The 16307-nt window shown below is 37.6% G+C and overlaps 1 long non-coding RNA gene across 2 annotated transcripts in view; it reads left to right on the top strand.

Moving 5' to 3' along the window:
* Positions 1 to 16307, top strand: part of LOC140128950 (uncharacterized) — a 157846-nt gene that overhangs the window by 129338 nt on the left and 12201 nt on the right. The window contains exons 3-4 of one of the 2 annotated variants that reach the window (XR_011855208.1): positions 7421 to 7526; positions 14112 to 14191. This is a non-coding gene — a long non-coding RNA (uncharacterized lncRNA). Of the gene's footprint in view, positions 1 to 7420; positions 7527 to 14111; positions 14192 to 16307 lie in introns of those variants that run through there. The other variant, XR_011855209.1, reaches the window with a different exon arrangement.

The following is a 16307-nucleotide window of genomic DNA, read 5'->3' as shown; positions in this document are numbered from 1 at the left end:
ATATTTGTCCTTTGAATCGTAGCCCACAGGTTTTTAAGCCACTTTAAATCTTTTCACATAATTATAAATGCTTTAAAGGGTTACTATTATCTCAAATATATTTCTCACAACCATAATTTCCTCTCATTAGAGGTTTTCACTGAATGGTAATTGCATGGCAATGGATATTTTCTGAGTTTGGCAAGTATGGCATAGTCATGATGATTTCTATAAAAACAAAGCTACAGATATCTCTCTTGCCAAGAAATTTCAGTGCTTAGCTCTCTAATGACATTAATGTCTTCTTTGTCACATTTTTATGCTGAGGACTTTTAAATGTTTTAGTAGTGCTGGGTGGCATCAACTCATAAGCCATTAATATTCATTGAAGAGTATAAGGCCCCTTTCACGCTTGTGTTTTTCACATTCGTGTTTTGTGCGTGCTTTTGACGTGCAGAACTTGCACTCTGACCCATTGTAATCAGCAGGCTTTTTTAGACTTGCATTTATTTTCATGCACACACACATGCGTTTTTTAACACGTGTTTAAGTCTCAGCTAAACGCACCATAAAGTCTATGGAGATCCATCAACAATGCATTGCACTCTGAGACACATGCAAGTCCAATGCAAGTGCAATGCGTTTTTGACGCATCAATTGCCATAGAAAAGATAGACCTAATGCATTAGGTGCGCGTTAAAAAGGCATTGGAAACACCAAAAAAATGTGCGTGAAAAACTGAACAAACTCTGACTTAAAACTGATTGAACGCTGATGAAAAATGTCAGTTTTTCACTGATCAAACCCAGATCGCACCCTGATCAAACTCTGACGTGATCTGCAATGCCTTAGAGGCCTTAGAGTTGTGATAGCAACAGATTCAAACTAGTTGTAGTCCCATTCTCAAATCCTTACATTTAACAACTTATATATGCGTTCTGTAACAAGTAAAATGAAACAACTACTTGTAGTGTGAAGGGCTTTTTTTCTTTAGGCCTCTCAACAAAAATTGGTCAAGAAAAGTAGACTTTAAAGTCCTATATTTATGAACGGTTTTGCCCATGTTTTTGTGCAGCTGGCCTTAGGCCTCTTTCACACTTGCGCTGCAGATCACGTCTGAAAGAGGCCTAAGTCGGTCAGTGCAAGATCACCTGCACACACTTTTATGTCTAATTGTTGAAACCTAATGGTAATTTGGAAAAACAAGAACTTTGGGCCACATGTATCACTTTTGTGCGCCTAAGTGTAGTAGTTATTCCTAAATTATCACAAGTTACAACCATCTGTGATAAGTTAATTTCCTGCCTCTTATTAATCACTTTACTTTAACACAGTTTAGGCGCAATTTTGGCACAGTTTTGGCGCAATGTTAGATTTGGGCACTTACATGTGATCCTGCTATACGCTCCTATCTGCACCCCTTTAATTCTGCACAGTATCCCCCTCAGACACCACTGTGGTCACCCTGCTACATGGGGAAACTTCTCTGTATTATCTGCAAAATTCTGCAAAATTCTCACCTGTCCTGCTTTGAGCTGAGGATTTTGCAGAATGTTTTGTAAATAGAAGGGGGTGACCTATAAATAAAGTCTGCAGGCAGTGTATGTATTGTCTATACTAGTGTCTGCAGTGTCTGTATTATCTGTACTAGTGTCTGGCTGAGCTCTGCTGCTGCGGATGAGCTGCTCTGCACAGGGGCTCAGTGCTTACTTCTCAGTTAACGCTACCTTCGGGCTAGAGTGTTTTTGCACCTGAATGAAAAGTCGCAAGTGATGAAAAGTGATGGCGCAACAAAACATCTGGATTGGTAGGAAAGTTGAGGGAAAACTGGTTAATTTTGCTGTGCAGCTAGTTTGACGTTTAATCACAAAAATAGTGCAAAAACAGTGCGCCAGTATGAAAAGGAAAACAGCAGAAAAAACGAGTGATACATGTGGCCCTTTGTTTTGAAAAAAAAGTGTTTAATAAAACCATTCCACTGCAATAAGTTATAATAAAATTATGTTCAGTTAGTGCGTGCTAGCTGTCACTAGTTTGAAAAGTGTGTGAAAGTGAGCAATAACTTCTTTTTTGTCACTGGGGAACATATATCATAAGACTGGCTTAGTCTGTCTGTTTTTTGGGACTTCTCTGCTGGCCTGATGTATCTTACTGGGTTTTCCTTGTAGATACATGTGGTGTTTGGTCTTTATTGAATTGAGACTTATTAAAACAAAAGTCACAATCAGTTCCAAGATTTTTTTTTACACAGATATACGCCAAAATTTGCAACTTTTTAAAAAAGTAGCAACTTTCACGCCTGGATTCAGGTGATGACTAGATAACAGCAAACTTAAAAAAAAAGGTGCAAAAAAGCCGCAAATGAGCACAAGCACAATGAAAATGAAAGAAATAGACAAGTCAAAAGTTTGATACATGTGCTTCATAGTATTTAAGCCTTTCAGGGAAACTTAGTGCACTGTTATCAGAGCCAGGCCTTGTAAATAGAGTGAATGCTTTACTAAATAAGGTAACAAAAGAGGCATTGTTTTCTTTGTTCCATTCTGGAAAATGTATGCATATTTCCCAGAATCCTCTAGTGGAGCATTAATAGCTATACATATCCACATGCCTGCAAGGTGGCCTTAATTGGCAAAGTCATCCTAAGGAAAATTCTTACTTCCAGACTTTATTACTACTAGGCAGAGTATACCAATATTAGAACCAGATAGTGACCATATAGTATTAGATACTGGCCCTACTAAGGGTTCAGCCCATCTTATAAACTATTGCAATAAATGATAATGTAAATAATAGTTGTTGCAGCAGTCTCATGATGCTTTTGCAAACTCATTAAAAGTGTGCCACCAATCGCATAAGTGTTTTGACTTTCTGTTGTGTTCTACCTTTGCAAATTACGATTAGTGAAAAAGATGAGGGTCTATGTATATTATGATGACACCCAAATTAGTATCTTATAGACGAAATGAAAAGCGGATGTCCAAGTGGGATATAAATATAAATTACATCTTTATTAATTCATCCAAAGTCTAAAATCAATTAAAATAGCACACATAAGTGCCTCGAGCAAACAAATGACCCCTAGATCCATAGGTATAGAAATACATTGTGGTAACCAGGAAGTATGATAGAAAGTTATGACCTAAACAGATATTTATAGATAATTGAGTCATAGTTACCTAGGTGAGCACCATATAAATTCTGGGTACTGAGGGCAATGAACAGTCCCCACGCGTTTCGCCTGTTTGCACAGGCTTCCTCAGGGGTGATGTTCAATACCAGGGGTCAAAAATATATAGCTTACCCTCAGAATCCGAAACGAAACTACCCCGTTATGTGGTTCAAGCTGTCGGAGTGCGCACCAAATACCGGAAGTCGCATTGGTGCGCATCACCCGGTCACAATGTGTTCCTACCAACGGAAGCGACCAGAATATGGATATCTAGAAAAATACAGCACTTGCTTAAGCAAGATTATGGCCGTGAGTGTGTTTATGTGGCTCATTCACACCAATATACAGCGCATGCACCGGAGGTAAATATACAAATGCCAATAACAATAGACAAGTATTACAATACATACTAAAATGCAAATTGTTGATGTAGTGTATCCCAAGTATAAAACAATTAATTCAAATAAAGTGCTATATTCTGTTGGTGACTAATAAATACATATAAGTGTAAAAAAGAAGTACATGGAATTAAGCTATATAAAGAAAAAAATGATAGGAAACATTAGATGGAATTCATAAAACACACATCTTAAAAATATTACAATTTAATTTTTAACAAGAAATAAGATAAATATAAATATCATAACGCTGAGGTAATACTGTATATATTTAGAAGTCCAAAGCTGGAGAAGAATCCTAAAAGGTCTGTAGTAGAAGGTAAGTAGACAGTTCAAATGGACACAGTTGAAACTTTCACAGGTACATCAAAGTGGAGTCCATTCATAAGCATGGGTAAAGTCGACAAATGATATTATACGAGGACGTAATGTGATCACAGCATTGCTGTGGAGCGTAGACAATGTAGAGCGGTACATGGAACTTAAAGACCAGGTAAGTATAAAGGACGCAGGTAAGTATTATTGATCAAAGATATAAACAATAAAGTGACGCCATGGTGAGTGATAAAATGCTAATCTAAGTGATTGAGAACATGGAAGAACCATAAATGCTAAATCCACATATGCAAATTAATTATGAGGAGTAACAGTGCAAAACGCAGGGAGGCACATTTACTAAGGGCTTTGCGATGCACTTTAGTTGGACTGTTCCTGTTCTTCATGGCTAAAATGGCTTGCACAGTGCGTGCAATCGTAGCACGCCCAATCCTTTTGTGGCGCAGCTGCGCTGGCATAAATGCAACACAAATTAGGGGGCGTGTCGTTGGACTGAACGCAGTATTTAACATTGAAATTGTGTTGCACACCCTATGTTAAAGATGCACCAAGATGGTGAACTCAAGTCAGACCTGAATGGGGAAGCGATACATTCATGATTTCAGCCGCACAATCTTAGTGAATAGCCACATACTGCATTATTGACAGACAATGCACTTTCTGTGAACTCGAGTGACCGAGTAAGTAAACGCCCCATGATGTTAGTAAAACAAAACAATCGCATGCACTATTATGCTTTGCATAAGGATGGGTTCACATTGACCATTTTTTTCACTGAAGCCATTTTGACTTATGAAAACAGATTGTTTATTTTTCTCTTCCTTGCTTCAGTGATTTTTCACTGACGATTTACTGAAACATTCTTTTCAATGTTCTTGTTCACACGTTTATAAACTTACCAGTGGTGAGTGGGAAAATATTTCAACCGCTGTCCTTCTTGTGGTCATAGACAACATTGGATCTGTGAAAAAAAAAATGTAAATGTGGAAAGCACATTCAAAAGAATAATTCAGTGTAAACACTGATGTGGGGGGAAGAAACACAAATGTGAATCCACCCTCATGCTCTTCCAAGACCCATGTTTTTTCTTTTTTTTTTTTTTTTTTTTTTATTAAAACAGCTATGTGAAAGCCTTTTTTATTTTGAGTAAGAAGTTTTTTTCTTTAGTTTTTAACTTTTTATTGGTTCCATTTTTCTTTACATATGCAAACAACGTAAAGCAGGAAGTTATACATCAACAAGTGAACAGGTACTCTTCTGGTGATCAAGACAGAATGCTAACAACAAACAATGTTACCTTGAAAGAGAAACATACATCATTCTTGCATTAATATAATAAACCAGTTCAAAATTTGTAGAGCTAATGTCAACAGAAAAAGAAAATAGAAAGCAGGATATAAAGGAGGGGGATTCAGGGAGGGAAAATTTCAGGGTAGGATTAGAAAATAGGCTACTGGGGCGTGGAGTAGCTGCGACGTGTAGCCTCATGTCCGGCTACTCCGCGCCCCTATAGCCGCTTAAGACAGTTTACAAATTAGAGTATTAATGTTTAAAAAAGATAGTGGGGATGTGTGTATTCGCTCTAAAAAGGGCTATCCTCACGTCCCATACATCCACCTACCACCCATTCTAACTTTATAGATAAAATCATGGTGGAATGTTCCCTTTAATACCTTCTTAGTGCATCTGTTGTGTCTTTAAGATATGAAGTTAATGTTTCCATCAATGGACGCAGATGATAGTCAATCAATTTACATATCAGTTCACACTGGCTGTTTGTCCCTGATACAATAGGATGGCCAAGTGGATTGTTGAGACATTTATGCATCTTGGGAACTAAATAAGAGGTAGAAACATTAGGATATTTCGGTAGAAGACTATCCATTTGTTTTTCCAATAAAACATTATTTTCCACTGCCTCCATTAATATCATGGTCAATTCTTCTTTAAAGAGGACCTGTCACCCATAAATTGGCCACTAGGAGCTGCTTTAGTTTACTTTAAATTTGTTCAGGAGATTAAAAAGTTCCCGTTTTATTCTTATGCGATGCAAGTCAGAGAGATTTAAGAAGACATTTATACCAGCCGCTCTCGAGATGTCAAATACAGCAAGCAGGGGTAGAATATGTAAGAAACATGCTGAACGACTCCAAGAAATGTAACTGGAGCGTACTATTCAATTACTTTTAATAATCCATTTAACTATTTATTGTAAATCGGTGTAATGCATATTTATGTGTACCTGTGTTCTCTTTCCCTTCTATGGTGTATGTGGTTTTATGTGAGTTTTAAATATGTAATGTCTTGTTGAATCGGTGTATTGCGGATGTGACACTTTAAGTTCCCGTTCGGGATAATAAAGTATAAAGTAAAGTAAATGTGAGTCATTTATAGCATACAATTAATTGGTGAAATCCCTCGTTTCCATTATCTCTTGTGGGCAATACCCCCTTTATCAAAGGGTTTGATAACCACATCTTTCATCTTACTAAATTCAGTAATAGCCATACGTTGAATCATGGTGCAATTACTGAAATGACCAGCCCTCTGTATTTTCTTAAACTCCTGAGTTACCAATTTAACAAACAAATCTATATTAAGATAGTTAGACAATATTGGAAAATTCTTTGACCGTGGTAATAAGGAAGCAGGAATTTTACCTCTTATAGTCATCTTCAAGCACTTTTAATGCTAAATGTTCTCTGTCAGCTGGTGAAAAAAGATAATCCTAAACTTAGTACTTCAATTTGTGTCGTAGTCAACACACAGATTGATTTGGGTTATTGTTTGTTTATGGTTCAAACCTCCTCTTGTTGCCTCTCATGGGTCGCATGCGCGACTGTTGTTTGCAGCTTTGACCTCTTGACTTATCGCAATATTTCGGCACCTTGCACAATGCCATGCGAAATAGGATTACATGGTGCAATTGGGCATTACAAATATCATGATCAAGTGCAGGTATATAAAGGAAAGCAGTCAGTCTGCCAGACACTCCCCTTGAGAAAGTGCCATAGCGAAACACATAATGGGGTATACAGTGTGTTCCCTCTTTTTCTATGGTATCAGATGTCTTCTTTGCGACTATACAGGTTTTTACTGCATGTCCTCAATGTGATTTTGTCTTTTAACCGATACTTTGTCTTTTTGCAGATGCTTTGGACACACACTTTTTAACTTGTTGTGGTACATTACTTGCTGTCTTGTAAAAAACAATGATCAAGTTTTTGGCAACATATTAGTTTAGCTGATGGCAATTTTTTAAATCATGCCCATACTATTCAGTTTTGTAATTTTGGATATTCATAGTCCTGACACAGCAATACTTTTTTTCAGGTAGCTATGTTGATACTACAGCTCAATTGATTAGCTTTTTTGTAATACTAGACAGTCTCAAGCACAATACTAGTGCTACTTTAGGGCAGTAGTTAAAGCACTTGGTTTGGCATTGTTCTTTTACAAATGAATTGTATTTGTCCCAGAAATGCAACTTTATAACAATATATTATGTTCCCTTCTGATTTTCCCTACAAAAAAGAAGTTAACACCCGCCTCTACCATGTTGTGGACGTGTCCCTCTACATTTCTGATGTTGTCTAATTAGTGCCGACTGTATCGGACTGCATAGAGACACACATTTTCTGGTAAGGTAAATTTTTACATCTAGTTGTCCAATTAAAAGTTTAGAAAAATAATAATAATAAACCTTATTTATATAGCACCATAAAATTCTGTAGCGCTTTACAGTTTCTGGGAAACATATATAATTAAAATAAAACATTACAGAGTAATAACAGTCATATTATAAAATTGGGATGAGAACCCTGCTCGCAAGGAAAGACTTTTGTCGGGAAAAAGATGGGAGGAGTACCCGTAATTGGTTAATAAAGAGATAGTTAAAGTTGCAAACAGGTAGCGACTGTGATAGGCCTGCCTAAATTAATGGGTTTTAAGAGCACATTTGGGAATGGGAGGTTCGAATTAAAGAAGAGGATAATCTAAGATCACTAGCAAATCAAAGAGCAGGGGTTGGAGGATAGATTGAGATGAGAGAGGAGAGGAGAGGTAAGGGAGGCGCAACATTATGAAGAGATTTGTGGATGAGGGTTGTTAACTTAAACTGTATTCGGAAGGAGACAGGCATCCAGTGCAGTGACTGGCACAGACTGGAGGCATCTGTGTAGTGCTTAATCTGAAAGACAAGCCTGGCTGCTGCCTTTGAGAATAGGTTGTAGCAGAGAGAGTTTAGTAAGTGCAAGACTGATTAGTAGGGAGTTATAGTAGTCTAGACGAGAGTAAATCTGAGCGACAATTAGTGTTTTAGAGGTTTCAATTCCAAGAAATAGATTCTAGAAATGTTTTTAAGGTGCATTTTGCAAGAGTGAGCAACAGAATTTGTGGTGCAAAGGAGAGGTCAAAGTCCAGCACAACTCAGGGTGTCTAACACTAGACAGCGAGTCATCACAGAGATCAAGGTTAGGTCAGTTAGTAGATGGTGGAAAAATAGTTCCGTTTTGCAAAGTTTCAGTTTCAAGAAGAGAGAGGACATGATGTTAGAGCCAGCAGATAGACTGTCACTGGTGTTCAACAGTAAGGTAGGGGTGTTATTATGTGCAGACTTATATAGCTGGATATCATCAGCATACAGATGATACTGAAAACCAAATCTGCTGATGGTTTGTCCAATGGGGACAGTGCATAGGAAAAAAAGAAGAGGACTCAGGAGTGAGCCCTGAGGAATCCCGACAGTGAGAGGAAGAGGAGAAGAGAGAGATTACGAGAAGGAGACATTGGCATGTGGTCAAAGAGATAAGAGGAAACCCAAGAGAGTGCAGTGTTTATTAGGCCAATGGAGCAAAGCATCCTGAGAAGGAGCTGGTGTCCAAAGTATCAAAAGCTGCAGAGAGATCCTTAAGACGAGGAGAGAAATGCAAGTGTTTACTAAAACAGACAAGCCAAAAGAGCTGACAGACTATTTTGATCTTTCAAGAGTTGGTTATGGCTAATATGCCTTATAATGATTAGAATTCCTTAAAGTGTGGGACACTTAGAGAAATTTAACAGGGTACTTACCCCCTCCCAAGACCCTAATAGAGTCACCTATATTATACTTACCCTGATGAAGTTTTCCATTCATCATTGGGAACAATGGGTCATTACACCTGGACAGCAGGATTTGATCCTGTATCCTGCTGGTTTCATGTGGATGATGGGGGCCATCTAGACTTTACTGTACGAAATCGCTCTCCATGACTCACAGCTCCTGCCAACAAATATGAAACTTTATCAAGGTAGGTATTATGTTGTTGACTCTTTTGGTGTCTTATACTTAATCTGTTTAATCTGTTTTAGAAGTGACCAATCTTTTTAATTGAAATTCTATATCTTGAATCATATGATGGTTGAAGAGTCTTTCCTAGGAAATAAAAGAAAGTAATATTATGAAAGTGTTTCAAATGTTAAAGTGTTAAAAAAAATAACAGGGCCTGGAATCAAATTTGCAACCTATTATTGTATGATGTGCAACAAAGTATAATATGGATTAATGAGTTACTTACATAATTGGACTTGTTAATTAAGACATTTTCAGTGACAGAACTTTTTAGCCTGAGGTTTCCAAATGATATTCATCCCATCCTCAGGAAAGACAAATGAATGAAACTTACAATGCTAAATGCCTTTGGAAAGGACAACAAATCAGCTCCGGGAAAGCACATATGACATCGATTTCTGCTTTCCATGTCTTCCCTCCACAGGAGAAAAGGTCATCTTTATTCAAATGAACACAATTAAAAATAATTGTCATTTCAGTTAAGATGTCTTCTGGGAGTTGTACTGAAAAATCATCCAATAGAAAAAGTAATGTTTAATAACAGCAGGCATCAACTCAAATATGTTCATAGATGTCATTAATATTTTTACTTTAATTAATGAATTCCTATTTTCTCATCTCCATATGTTATTTTTTTAACACCATCACTCATTTATTTGAAGGGCGAGGTACCATTCATAGCTATATCCCATATGTACCATTTATAAAATGAATTAATAAAAAAGTAAAAATAAAAAAAAATCTGAAGTATCTTTATAATTAATAGCCCCACCCTCTCTCCCTTCTGACAAAATAACTGCTTTCTATGCATGCTCTGTATAATTTACATTGTTGTAGAAAACTCCAACTCTGCACATCGGTTTTATTATAGTGGCTTAGACAGTTCTAAAAATGCACTTTTATTTTGGCACATGAGTTGTAAAAGTCCAGACCGGTGAAAAAGTCACCAAAAATTTGGAACCAGCTCCTACGTTTTTTCCCTCACCACTGGGGACTATAGTGAAAATCACACCTTACAATAAATTTAAGTCCTAAATTTGGTGCAACTTACACAACATTGACACATTTTGAAGACATAAAACTGCAATGATACTGATTTTAAACCATGTATAATGATTGTTTATATAACATGATATGAACGCGATGTAAAGTTAAAGGACATCTACCATCAGATATACTCATTAGAATGGCTTGCTTCAGAAACTGCTTTTGTTAAACGTTGGAAGAGGCAGATTTTGCTAATAAAATACGTTTATAAGCTATTCTAATAAGCCGGAGGTCAGTCAGGCTTATGTCACCTGAGCACCTTCTGGCTCCCGGGGCTGATAATTTATGCATGCCCCCACTGTGGTTAATACCGCCAGATCCCGCCTTTGGATCATTTAGAGTGCTGGTGATGTCAGCCGGCAGTCTGAAAATCTCGTGCACACACGCTGAGAATTTCCTTTTGGCTGCACTGAAGGAAAGTCTCTGCAAGATTTTATTTTATTTGTAAGTATGTTTTCCATACTTTAAGTAGTATACTTAGGGAATTACAAGCCTTATATTTACTCCACAGGAGCCAGATGTAATGCACTGCTTGATGTTTAAGTGGACCATAAGCCAAGGCTATCTCATACCCATATGTCAAGTTTATTTTAAGCCAGAAGCTCTTCTATAGAAGGGAAGACCACTGACTTCCACATACATGTAATCAACAGCCTGGCCATGGTAAATACTTTACATGCCCAATGCGCTTTGGCCACACCAGGTGCCCCATTCCAACATGTAATATTGCTAAACCCAGGGATTGGTTAAGGGTTATCCCCAGACTAATGCAAACACTTTTGACCAGTACTGGGCATTCCCACAATATGTGGAGAAGTGTACCCTTTTTCCCACAATTCCTCAAGCAAGCTATAGGCCCCATGGGGTATGCTATGTGAAGCCTATCTGGGGTGTAATACCATCAAAGAGGGGTTTTAAGTTTAATTTGCAGATGGGAGCTACATCGCAGAGCCTTATGGGCAGGGGAGATAGCCCTTTCCCATTCTTGTTTAATTAGTTTCTTTCTTCCAAAGTCTAACAGGATGTGATTTATAATAATCATTGGAACCCACTATGTGACCATAGAAAATGTGTAAACCTCTATGCTTACCTCGCAACAATTGTAAATTTGGAGTCACACTTAATTATCTCCTCTAAGTAATGCTTTAGTATAAGATTTGTGAAAATTTTTTAGATAAGAGCCCAAGCTGGCTCTGTAATGTTCAAAATGCTTTGACCTTCTAATCTGACATTATATCAGCCACATTAATTATATGTAGTTGTTCAATTAAATGTCCCAAAGCTTGTAAAGTGCCCTATTCAATTTTAACCACCCTCAAGAGTGGCTTTCGTGCAGGGTTACATAATTCTACCGATATACATTTTTCCATAGTGCCCTAATAAGCAATACAGGCATATTCATCTTCTCCCTCAAATTACTTTCAATCCTCTTCCATGGTAGAGTATGGTTGATGAAATACCAATCCTAGTTGTAGCTAATAGCCCACCTGCTAACTTACGTTTGTATAATATTATTCTGGCTATCCAGACTGCTATTGATTGGGATTCTACAAAGTACCTGCTAGGAAGTGGGACAGGCAGAGTACGGAAATGGTATAGTAAGGTAGGTTGGATAGTAGTAGCATTTAAATGATGCGACTCTCCCTATCCACGAGACCTCTGTCTTTTGTATGTAGTTACTTTGCTCTCTGTTTAGCTAATAGGGTCAGGTAATTCTTTGTGTATAGCTTTTTAAGTGGGGTTAGTCACCAGTATCCCCAAATATACAATATTTTCAAGTTGCCAATCAAACTGATATTTGGTCTTCAATAAGGTCAGCGACAAGTTAGATATAAAGAATGAGAGTGTCTGTGTCTTTGAGGTATTAAGTTTATAATAAGATAAATTTCCGAAGGCCCGAATTATATCAATTGCGCCAGCCAAGGAGTCCAAGGAGTCCGGATTTGTCAGAGAAAGAATGTCATCAGCATAGAATGATATGACATGCTGTTCTCCTACTACTTTTATGCCCTGCACCAGGGGATTCCCTCTCAGTGCCACAGCTAAAGGTCCCAGAAATAAAATGAAAATCAACAGTGAGACGGGACACCCCTGGCAAGTTCCATTAGTAATACTTAATAAATCCGATAATCAAATCAAACAAATCCCCATTAGCAAAACACTTTGGCTGAGGGGGTCGATTATATCGCCTGGATGGCACTTGGTATCATGCCACTAAACCCAATATCTTCTAGTGCCGAGAAAGCATACAACCAAGTAATATGGTCAAGCGCCTTTTCCAACATTTCTGGAATTCTGTTTAGCTCCAGAAAGTGTGAAAGATCCACTGCCAGCCTAGTGTGGTCCGTCGCTTGCCTACCTTTCACAAAGCCGACTTGGACAGTACTAATCAGTTAAGGCATTAGAGGCATTAACCTCATAGAGTTAATCTTTGCATATGCCTTGAGATCAACATTCAGCAATGAAATCGGGTGAAAGTTCTGGGATTGATCATTTTTCCTTCCAAGCTTCCTGATTTTCCCTTGCGAACTTGCCCAACTCCAATTGCCAAATTCAAGAATCTGCAAAGATATGGAGTAATAACATGAGTAAATGTCCTATCGTACTCTCCTGTTAGCCCGTCAGGCCCTGGTGACTTCCCCAATGGCAGCATTCTGATTACCTTTTCCATCTCCTCTTCTGTCATCGGGGAATTGAACAATTCTAACTGGGCTGCTGAGAGGGATTTTAATTATAGTTTTCCTAGGAAGTTTTTAATCTCCTATTGGCTTGGCTGCGGTGTGGGTCTTTGTTGTACAAGTTGTACAAAGAAGAATACAACTCCCTGAACCTATTTGTGATCGCCATTCCTCCCATTTGTCGAGTACAGATGTAGATTTTTTGTTTTGCCTGATGTGCTTTAAACACTCAAGTGCATAATTTACCTGCTTTATTACTTTGTGAGTAGTATATCGCTTTCCTCTTTTTCAGATTTTTCTCATAGTTGTGGAGAAGTGGAGGACCTTGCTCAACCTTTTCGACCTATAGTTTGAGCTGACTTATTTAAACTTTCTAATGTTTTAAAATGTCCGAGAAGCTCGTTAAGTTTGAGGGCGCTACATTTCATAATGGCCAATACTAATGAATTGTCATCTAATGTCAATTTTATGGGCAATTTATAAGGTTTCTATCCCTAAAATCGTTTTGTTAGTTTCCAAAAAGGATTTCACTTTTTTCTCCAATTCTGGTTTATATTTATGGTTAGAGAGGATGTAATAGTTAAGCCTGTGGTAAGCAACAAATATTTACCATTATGAAAAATACATATAGCTGCATAGTCAGACCATTTAATAGTTTCTATGGAGGAGGAGTAACCATATGGTACCTATGGTACATATGGTAGCCTACCAGAAACACGTGAATTCTGGAGTAAGAATTGTGAACCATGGAGTGGAAAGTGTAGTCCTGTTCCTCTCTATGCTGTATTCGCCATACATCATATAAGTCTTGCTGGCTCAAATGCTTGAGAAGATTCTGATGAGGGCAGTAATAAAATGTGGAGCAGTCTACCCCTGGATCGGATGTTTTATTAACAACCCCTCCTATTATTAGGTCTCCCTTCTTAATTTTAGAAGCAATCCGCCTCATCTTTTCAAAAACTTGATTTGATGTTGGTTCACTGAGACTAGCGTGAATAATAATTCACTAATCAATAACTAATTTTAGCTCCTGAAATGCCACGGTATTCCTTATTGCTATCATGGAACCTCCCCTACATTTTTTCTCATGATAAGAAAAGAAAATTTGAGGGAAAGCTGGGTGTTTAAGCCTTTGCATGTCTCTTTCCAGCAAGTATGTTTTCTTTCTATAGGCAGTGCCTTTTGAATCCCCATTTTTCCTGATAAAGCACCAGCTGAGTGCTCCCAAGCCCAATAATAACATGCTGTACACCACAAATGATTTCGTAAGTACCTGCAATATTATGACGGCAACCTCTGTGTGGAGAGAGAGAAGGGAACAAAACATAACCATAATAAACAAAACCATAGTAAGACTAATGCCAGCGTGACTGCAGGCCAGATGAATTTTATGGACACCTTGAACCAGAACTGACAACACCTCCTCCATTGTTGCTTTTACCTTGGCAAGAGACCATTTGCCAATCGTCTTTTGAACGATCAGGGAGTCCATTCTCTTCTTATAGTCTTGTTTCTTGCATGTTGATTCCCCAGCAAAGTAGTAGCTATTTCCCTTTTTCTCTTTCTTTAATAGCATAGATTTTTCCATTCCTCAACACTAGAATACTTATTGGGAAGCCTCACAAATGGAGTAGACCATGTAAACAAAAGCTGTTTTTTGGACACTATTCAAAGATGTTTGTTTTCTTCCAGCTTTTTCTCTAATTCTGTTTAACATATATGGCTGTATAAAAACAACTGATGTTTATTATACACTGCTTTGCACTGACCGATATTAATTATGTATGTGGATTTTTCTTTACATGGTAATTTATGCAAAAATGACACAAGATTTATAGAAAAAGTTAGAGTCTTGATGAATTATGCATGTAGTATTTATAACCATGATTGTTCAATCAATTAGTCAAGTGGAAATAATGAGGTCTCTTTAACATGTAGCTGATGATGGTCCTTATATTTGCAAATCACTGACACAACAAGCACTGTATGATAACAATAATTAATGGCAAAGCTTAAAACAATCCAGTTAAAAATTCACAATAGCTTTAAGAAAGTAGAGAAATCACATGAAAATATGAACACACAATTAAAGAAAAATGCATACTGTAAAATGTTGCCACTGTAGAATAAACTGAATAAAGATGCAGGTCCAAGGAGTTCATCCTGTAATTCTATAGGGCTACTCCAAAGGAAGGGAAAAAACCAAGGCTTATTAGCCCACGGGTAAAAAAGTTTGTTCCAAACCCCATATGGCACTCACAATAAATCACGTTCAAGAAAAGCACCCGCTTTCTCTTGAACCTGTTCAGTATTTAATTAATGCATCCGGTGGCCACGAGTTTCATGTGTCACTGCCCTTACAGTAAGGCGATAATGTTAAAACCATTTTTACTGAAGGTGAAGTATTTGTATTTGGTCACGCTGTGAACACTTTTATTTCAAACAAAATAATCTTAAATTTGAAAACTGGCATTTTTATTCTAATCCACCTCTAACTCTACAGTACATGTCATCTTTTACACCTGCAGATACTGATGTGTGGACTAACTAGCCTCACATCCCAATGCCAAATGTATAACATGAACTAAGCAGCGGGGATGTGCAAAAAAACTGGCCAAAAAATGATAATCATCAAGTATATTATCACAATACTTCTTACTTTATTTTGATATAGTAGCACTAGCATAAAAACATTTAAAAACAAATGGCCACGTGAGCCATAACTCAGTGCATAGATACGTCTGATATGCGCAGTATGCTGTCAGCCCCCACACGGTTCGGTATGGACCAACACTGGTGTAAATAGATTCAAACATATCTTAGCCTGCTAGGACTAGTTGTTAAAACAATGCACGTCAATCTAGAGATAAAGAGGCAAGTGCCTTTTTAAAGTGAAAAATATGCATCTTATACCATAAGCAGTTAAGCACATAGTCCAAATAGCATGAAAGTGATATCACCGTGTGAATGTAGGGGGATGGAAGATAGTGCCCCACGCGTTCCGCCTCCTCCGCCTTCCTCGGGCTTCCTTATTGTGATAATATACTTGATGATTATCATTTTTTGGCTAGTTTTTTTGCACATCCCCGCTGCTTAGTTCATGTTATACATCTTTTACACCTGCTATATTTTAGCCAAGTGCCCTTATACACTGCTGCTTTTCAGGGCTAGAGAGCTTCAATTGCACCTGGAGAAAAAACATTTTCATTATTGCAATGTAAGGGGATTGTTGACTGTAAAATTAGGGAGACTGTAGAACTTTTGCCATAAAATGTTATTTTTTGGATACACAGAACAAATTCAAGATCAGTTTTCACGATGCTTTTCTTAATGATAATGATATTTCTAGTCAAGAGGGAAATTTAGTT

Source organism: Engystomops pustulosus, chromosome 4, assembly GCF_040894005.1.
Source record: "Engystomops pustulosus chromosome 4, aEngPut4.maternal, whole genome shotgun sequence".
In the NCBI taxonomy this organism is placed as follows: domain Eukaryota; kingdom Metazoa; phylum Chordata; class Amphibia; order Anura; family Leptodactylidae; genus Engystomops; species Engystomops pustulosus.
This window is presented reverse-complemented; position numbering and strand designations above follow the sequence as displayed.